Source organism: Rhinolophus sinicus, linkage group LG04 (genome assembly GCF_036562045.2).
Source record: "Rhinolophus sinicus isolate RSC01 linkage group LG04, ASM3656204v1, whole genome shotgun sequence".
Taxonomy (NCBI): Eukaryota; Metazoa; Chordata; class Mammalia; order Chiroptera; family Rhinolophidae; genus Rhinolophus; species Rhinolophus sinicus.
The window spans coordinates 169678843-169687613 of record NC_133754.1 but is presented as its reverse complement, the minus strand read 5'-3'; positions in this window follow the sequence as shown (position 1 = coordinate 169687613).

Genomic DNA, 8771 nt, shown 5'->3' with positions numbered 1-8771 from the left:
TGAGAGATTTTGAGACAGAAAGAGAAAATGAGGTCTATATGACATTTGAGCTAAGGATGAGGTATGATGCTTTGGGGTTTCAAAGGGGAGGAAGGTTATTGCTGGATAATAAGAAGAGCAGACGTTCAGCAATGAGAAGTGTGCCTGAGATAGGTCACAAGAGATTATCTCTGATCATTTCTTATTACAGGCAAGGCCTCTAATTCAAATTCTTCTAGGTAGTTAAGGAGGAGGGAAGAAGTTTCTCTTGGTTGCCTTTAGTTCAAAACAATCTGCATACTACAGAGGCACGTCTTGGGGTGACTCATTCTGAACCCCTGCAAAGGTTAACCAAGGTTGACTGAACAAGGCATTGTGATTTGAGATTTGGGGTTCATTGAATTCTAGTCTTTATTCTTGCCCTTAACTAGCTGTGGCTTTGGCTATGTCATGTTGACTCTTTCTGTGCTCATGTTCCTTCCTTCACTTGCAAAATGAGATTAATTATAAGGACTAACCTCACTTCCAAAGTGGCTTGTGGTTGTTGACTATTGTAAGTAGCAGGTCTCTCAGTACTAAGAGTTATCAACAACATCCATGCATACTCTTTACTGGTAATCGTATGGGAGGGAATGCAAATATGACATGTCAGGTGTTTCCAACAAAAGGAAACCAGGTAAGGGTCACTCTCTTTCAACAGTTCACAAGAAATAAATGTTTCTGGTGTAGTACAGACATTTAGCTACCTCTCCATAAATGTCCTCCTGGGAACATAAAATTGTAAACCTCAGGGCCCTGAAAGGAAGTGAGAATTAACTTCATCATCATCATCTTTCATCTTTGGCATTCTTATAATTTCTCGTTTGGCTTTGGTGAACCCTACCAGGCTCTTTGCTTCCAAACTTCTCCATGTTTGTAGAAAACAGGTCATAGAAACAGCGACTATTTTTCCCAAGCAGAAAGAGGTACACAATCTTCTTAAAGTTAATGGGCACTCACGTGGATGTCCCCCATTGTGTAATATCACAACTACTCACTGACCTTCAGACAATGTTCACCTAGCACCAATTTGTGTCATAGGGTCTCCAGTACAGAAAAAGCACCGTTCTGTGCCAGCACCCTACTGGTGTTTGTGCATACCTGAGCTCATCATTTTCCACAACAACCCTAAGAGTATTTCACATTTGAAGAAAGTTACTATTAGAGCTTAAGAATCTTTTTCCCATGACCACACAGCTACAAAGTGACAGAATCAGGACTCAGACACAGACCTGTATGACTCCAAGCCCAGGTTTTTCCTGAGATAATACATGAAAAGTATTCGGAACAGTCCCTGATTCACCGTAAGTCCTATGCTGGCTCTCCTTTAAGTCACTATTATAATTACAGGTGGCAGGGTGGCTCAGTGGTTAGAGCACAGTGCTCATAACACCAACATCGCTGGTTTGATTCCCACATGAGCCACTGAGCTGCACCCTCCACAACTAAACTGAAAAACAGCGACTTGACTTGGAGCTGATGGGTCCTGGAAAAACACACTGTTCCACAATATTCCCCAACAAATTTATTTTTTAATTTAAAAAATATATAATAATTACAGTGTTTCTCAAAAGTTCCCCTTCTTTCTTCTGACAGTGATTCCCAGGTGCCTGGGACAAATATGGAGAAACTATTCGAAGATGACTTCATTCTCAGTTCCCATTCCTACCAGGAACTTGAGACCAAGTAACTGTCCAATTTATGGGTAAAGACACTGTTTCCCACTTTAAAAGCCAGTTTTCAAAAGTTGTTTGACAGTACATCTTCCCCCTATATTTTGCCCTCCCTCTAACTTTTCTGTCTGATGTGAAGCTGCTGACATTTTCTTGAAGTCCCCAGAGGGCACTGGACCGGCCATCACAGGTTTACCTCTTCCTTTAACCTTATGGAGACATGATTATGTCTTGTGAATGCATGATTTATACATCTAAACCATTCAACACAGATACAAACATTTATGAATAATGAAGACTTGTTTGCTCTTTGCTTGGGGGAGATATGAAAAGGCATGTGAGTGTCCCATAGGACAGACTCAAGACTACTTTCACCACTGCTAGGAAGATTTCCTGGGGCTGAGCGACCAGAGGAGGAGACCAACAATTCTACCATTACATTAACAGTTTATTAAGGGAACCTACATAAGAGGAGCGTCCTGGGCAGCAGCAAGACAGACACCAAGGATATCCTCCATGCAGCGTGGCAGGCGCTAAGCGTTTATACAAGACAGGGCAGAATTGACAGGGGTACTGGTGCATGACCCACCCAGATAAGGGGAAAACGCCTATCATGCTTTGCCCGGGGCTGGGCAACAGTCTGTTCTAGGAACCAGCACAAACCAGCTCATGTGGGGCACAGCAGTGGGGTGAACTAGACAGTCTCTGAGGGGACATAGGGGGAGCAATCTCTGTTCTGCCTCAGAACTAGCTGGCCAGTCCAGCAGCTCTCAGGTAGTGGTCACTTCATATACTAGTCTTTCCTCCACAACCACAAAAAAGAAATGATAATTATGTGACGTGATAGAGGTGTTTGCTCACACTACAGTGACAGACATATTGTAATATATAAATGTATCAAATCAACATGTGTATACCTTAAACATACACAATGTTATGTCAATTATATTTCAATTTTTAAAAAGAATCAAAAGTACTTTATTGATCTACAAGCTACTCTGTATAAAATTATTCAATTTCTAATTAAAATTCTAACACAGTTGACTTTTTACATACCAGAAAGGGGGCATAAAGTTGCTTCTCCAAAAAAAAAAAAAAAAAAAGAAATACAAAAGAAATACAGACTTATCTTATACATAAATGCTGTATCTCCCCAGCAGCCATAATGGTAGCTGCTTCGGAGATCCCCCCAAACTACACCTGTTTTGCTGCTAAGTGTATTGATAGCCACTGAAGTTCAAGCATGTGTGAAACTAGTTTTAATGTTTTATTTTTATATTGAATTTAGCTCAAATTCTGGTGTACAAGGATGAGAAAAAGTGACTGGGGATATTGAAGGAGACATTAGGAAACACTAGGGAAATGAAGGAGAATGAGAAGGCAGACACAGAGAGAGAAACTCTCCAGAACTCCTGCTTCCTCCACTTGTAAAAGCCTGAGTATATTTACACAAAATGCGGTTTTATAATTAGGGTGACTGTTGTTTGTCTGAAACAGCCTCAGTTTTTTCCTGCTGCCCTAGAATGATGATTCATTTGCTTCTTTCATTCTCAAAAGTTTCAGATTTGGACAACAAATCATATGGTTACTTTATTTGTAATCTAATCTCCGAAGTTTTAGTATCATGTCAATGTAGTATTCTTTTTTAACTATAGAAGATTATAGTTCAGCAAGTCAAAATTCCTTTTCATGTCTAACCTCCCTCTCGAAAAGATATATGCAGCCCCATTGTTCATTGCAGCTATTATTTACAACAGCTGAGACATGGAAACAGCCTAAATGTCCATCAGTAAATGAATGGATAAAGAAAATATAGCATACCACACCTGACAATTAACTTCGTGAACTCATCCTAGAAAAAGTTCTACATACCTCACTGTTGAATATCACTATGGTCACCTTCGAAGTTCTCCCCTTGGGAAGCTATGCACCAACACCAGAGCCTCGTCCACCCTTCAAAGCAATTTTGGAACTTTTTCTGGACTGGCCATCAGAGCTGTCGATGTATTACCCTTGATGTCCTGAATGTCATCAAAATATCTTCCTTTCAATATTTCTTTTATCTTTGGGTAAAGAAAGAAGTCATTGGGGACCAGATCAGGTGAGTAGGGAGGGTGTTCCAATACAGTTATTTGTTTACTGGCTAAAAACTCCCTCACAGACAGTGCTGTGTGAGCTGGTGCATTGTTGTGATGCAAGAGCCATGAATTGCTGGCCAAAAGTTCAGGACGTCTAACTTTTTCACGCAGCCTTTTCAGCACTTCCAAATAGTAAATTTGATTAACTGTCTGTCCAGTTGGTATAAATTCCTAATGAATAATCCCTTTGATACCAAAAACGGTTAGCAACATCGTTGCAACAAGTTCGCGAACTTAATTGTTTGACCTCGTATAAATATATACACAATATAATGTCACTCAGCTATAAAATAGAGGGACATCTTGACATTTGCAACAAACTGGGTAAACCTCTGGGGCATTACGCTAAATGAAATAAGTCAGACAGAGAAACACAAATACGTATGATCTCATAAGTGGAATCAAAAAGCAAAACAAACAAACAAAACAAACTCATAGATATAGAGAACAGATTGGTAGTTGTCAGAGGTAAGGGTTGGAGTTGTGGGTGAAATGGGTAAAAGGGATCAAAAAGCACAAACTATGATGACGATAATGAGTAATAATACTGTATTGTATATTTGAAAATTGCTAAGAATAGATCTTAAAAGTTCTCATCACAAGAAAAAAAATTGTAACTCTGTGTGGTGATGGATATTAACTAGACTTATTGAAGGTATTATGAATATTTCTCAATATATACAAGTATTGAATCATTATGTTGTACATCTGAAACTAATATAATGTTATATGTCAATCATATCTCAATTTTAAAAAAGTATACATACACAAACCATAAGACCCAGCCATTCACTCCTATGTATTTACCCAAGAGAAATGAAAATACATCCACACAAACACTTCTATGCAAATGATCATAGCAACTTCATTTGGAATAGCCCAAAACTGGAAACAACTTAAATGTCCATCAACAGGTGAAAACAAATTATGGTATCTTTTATAACATTGTGTAACCTTAAGGTGTATAATGTGTTGATTTGAAACAATTATATATTGCAACGTGATTACCACCGTAGCTTTAACTAACAACTCGGATCATATCCCATAATTATCATTTGTTTTTTATGGTGAGAACATTTAAGATCTAGTCTCTTAGCAATTTTGAAGTACATAACACAGTATTGCTGACTATAAATACCATGCTATGCATTGGATCCCCAGAATTTATTTATCTACAAGTTGTACTGGTTAGTAGAGAAAAAAGCTACTGTAGCAAATGCTAAGTGAATGTACTCACATGTCAAGAACACCCTCATTCTCTTCCTTTTGCTGGCCCTCCCCTTGTCTGTCAGTGTCAGCAGAGTGTGTTACTAGGTTGAATAGATCCAGGACACATGGAGATGACAATTCCTTCTTCTTCAATCTTACGAGGCTACACAAGGAAGAGTGCCTTGAAAGCAATCTTCAGTACCTCAGCTACTAGGAAAAAGTACAGAGAACAGAATGCAAATAAATTTGTGGGGAAATTTTGTGTTTCGGTTACTATTTTACACTCCCTATTCCAACAGAAGCTGGAGGAAGCACACAGATAAAATAATAAGTTAAAGAAGAAAGACTTGCTAATTAGAGTACTTAGGCTAAATATAGTTGTTGCAATTGAAATTTCTCTCTGAAACGTTAGGCAGCAAAGTCCTAAATGAAAATATTATAAGTTAGGCAGCCATTACTGGGAGGCACCCCCTACATGTTCCACACAGAACTTCAGCTAGAACATTCCTGGCTTTTCTCTTCACCCCTCAGGCATGGGAGAAGTGACTTAATTGATTAGTACACTTTGGAGAAGAAATGGGATATGCATGGTTCAGCATCTTCTAGGCTCTCCACAGAGAAGATTAACACTAGCCTGTTCTCTACCATGTGTAAGAAGCTGTGTCTTCCAGGGAGGCCTGATTTTGCCAAATTTGCCTGTAATGGGATAGGAAAGTTTAATTTTAAGGTGACGTATGAGTAAGTCTAGTCTAGACATATGTCTAAACCATGTCCTCCAATACTTTTACAGTACATAATTAGCTAACATTTTAACTTTTAGTCTAGTTCTGTATCTATTTCTCAATTGATTCTGCCAGATTTTACATGCCAGGCTTCTAGAAAACAAATAAATTGACTCTATCTCAAGAGCTTACAGTTTGGTAGGGGAGACAAACAAGTTACTAAACACTATGGTAAGTGTTGTAATAGAGGTAAATACAGGGTATTGTGGATGTACACAAGAATAGCAGCTTCTTAGCCTCAGGTAGAGAGGGGCCGGAGAAAGACACCCAGAGGTTACACAAGCTGTGTCTTTAAAGAGAAGTAGGAGTTTGCTGGCTGGAGAAGAAAAGTAAGAAAATATTCTAGGCAGGAATGATCAAACAAAGTAGCAAAATAGGATAATATCAGGAGGAAAGTTATATAAAATATTTAAAGATTTACTCATTATTTAGCTACAAATCACAAGAGGTACATGTCTTAATACACTGAAATATCTTTGCATTCAAGGAATAAAATCTAGTTGGTTACGGTACATTTAACTATTAAAATGCTGTTGTATTCAGTTTGCCAATATTATTTAGAATTTCTGTATTTATTTCATTATTAAGATTGGCTTATAGTTTTTTCTTTTCTTCTGCTATTCCTAATTTGGTGTCATAGTTATGTCAGCCTTGTAGAAAGAGTAATAATGTTTTCCATCTTTTCCAATGTTTTGTAAATAGCATTATTCCTAAAAGTTTTGAAAGAATCCATGTTTAAAAGCATCTTAACCTGGTGTCTTTTTCAGAGGTAGAACTTTGGTATCATTTCCCATTTCTTCTACTGTTGTTGATCAGTTCACATTTTCTGCCTCTTTTTGTATCAATTTTCATATTTCTTAGATACTATCTTATTTTGTCAAAATTTTCACTTTATTGACAGGTTAAACTTTGAATATTATAACTTTTAAACTTCTTGGATATTTACATTACATTCTTCTGTTAAAAACCTTTTTTCTTTCTTTCTTTTTTTTTTTTTTGTATTTTCAGCTGTTTTCTCTTTCATCAGTTTTGCAAGAGGATTGTTCCTTCTGTTAGTATTTTCAAGGGACCAGCTTTTCATATTATTTATTTTACTTGACCTTTCAAAAGCATCAGACATGCATTTTCTGTTTCATCACTTGGCCCTAAGTGACACAAAATTCTTTAAAAAGAAGCTATGGGAAATGACAGCAATTTTCAAGAAAGAGAAGCCCTCTGTAGGCTGAAATTTCAATATTGAGATTGTACTCCATAATCAAAATTAATAAAAATAACAACAAATAATAAGATAATAGAAAAAAGATCTCATTTGTAGTAACAGTGTATAAAACACATAGTTGAATAAGAAACATGAAATGCATATAGTACATACATATATATAACAATAGGTAGTACTTATATGGTATTTACTGCATGCCACATACTGTTTTAAGCACTTTATAGATATAAACCCATTTAATTTTCACAATAAGTCTTGGAGGCACTATCATCCCACATATTACAAGAGGGAAAAATGAAGTACATAAAGGTGAAAGAACAAGTTACATGGCTAGTAACTGGCACAGCTGAGTTTGGAAACCAGACAGCCAGATTCTAAAGCACTACACTCTATTAAAGCATGCATACATATCCAAACAACCACACAGAAATTGTAAAATTATAAAACTAGTGGAATGAGAGGAAAGGCTTGAGGAAGTCTTTCCTCAAGACTGGAAGACTTGAAGAAATGGAAAACCAAATCAGGTTCACTAATTTTGAAGACTTTAAGTTAAAATAAGTCAATTCTCAAATTATAACTTTTATTCCATCTCAATCAGAATTCTAGTTTATTAAAAAATGTGAGATCTTGACAAAATATTTCTTATGTTTATTTTTAAGAATAAACCTTAGAGGGTAGCCAGGAAACTTTCATGTTTTAAAGAAGAGTGGTAAATGAATGTGCCACCCAGAAATTCAAACTTTAACAATTAAAACAGTGGAAGTAAATAAATGAAGACAGCTCAGGAATAAACCATCAGTGGAACAAATTACAAACCTAGAAAGTTTATATATTTATATCTATACAAGAATTTAGCATATGGGAGTATATAATAAAGATGTAAATGAAAATCAGAAGGGAATATCAATAAATAACTTACTAAACTAAGAAAAATATTAAATTATAAACCTATTTCATACCTTACACACCTACACATAAACACAAACACAAACAAAATTCCAGATTCTAAATGTAAAGAATGACATGATAAAAACAGTAGAAGAAAATATATCTGAATATCTGTACAATCTTTTGGATGGAGGCAGATTTTTAAACATGACCCTATAAGCAGAAACAGTAAGAAAGAGAATAATAAATTTTGCTACGTAAGAAGAAAACCTGAAAACTTATTCTCTCAATTTTCTTCCTTCCTACTGACTTTAAATAACATATAAAAACTTGTTTGTTAAAGGTGTGTGGCCCTGGTGTCCTTACGTGGATAATACAGACTTCAACATAATGTTGCCTAAGATATTTTATCAGAATGGGAGGGTTTGTTTTCCTTCTGTTTACATGAACAGTAAATAGTATGTGTGAAGATGAGTCACATCCTAAAGTGCTCTTATTCTTGGTGGCCAAAAAATCTCTCATGACTCTCAGCCTGAAAGAGCATGTTCTTAACATTTACTCATTCATTCAGCATGTATTCAACAGCTACCAAGTCCAAGGTATAGAGCTAGGATATAGTGGTGGAACAAAACTGAAGTCAAACAAGTAGGTCGTGTAGTAGAAAGAAGCCTCACAAAACTCTTGGCTTAGAGCTTGGATCATCCTAGAGCACTCCTGCCCTTTGGCAGATCCCTTGATCTCTCTGAGCCTCCGATTCCTTATCTGTTAGTAAAGTATAATAATACCCTGGAGAATTACTATGACGATGAAAACCAAACAAGTAAATGCACATTTATTGAGCTCC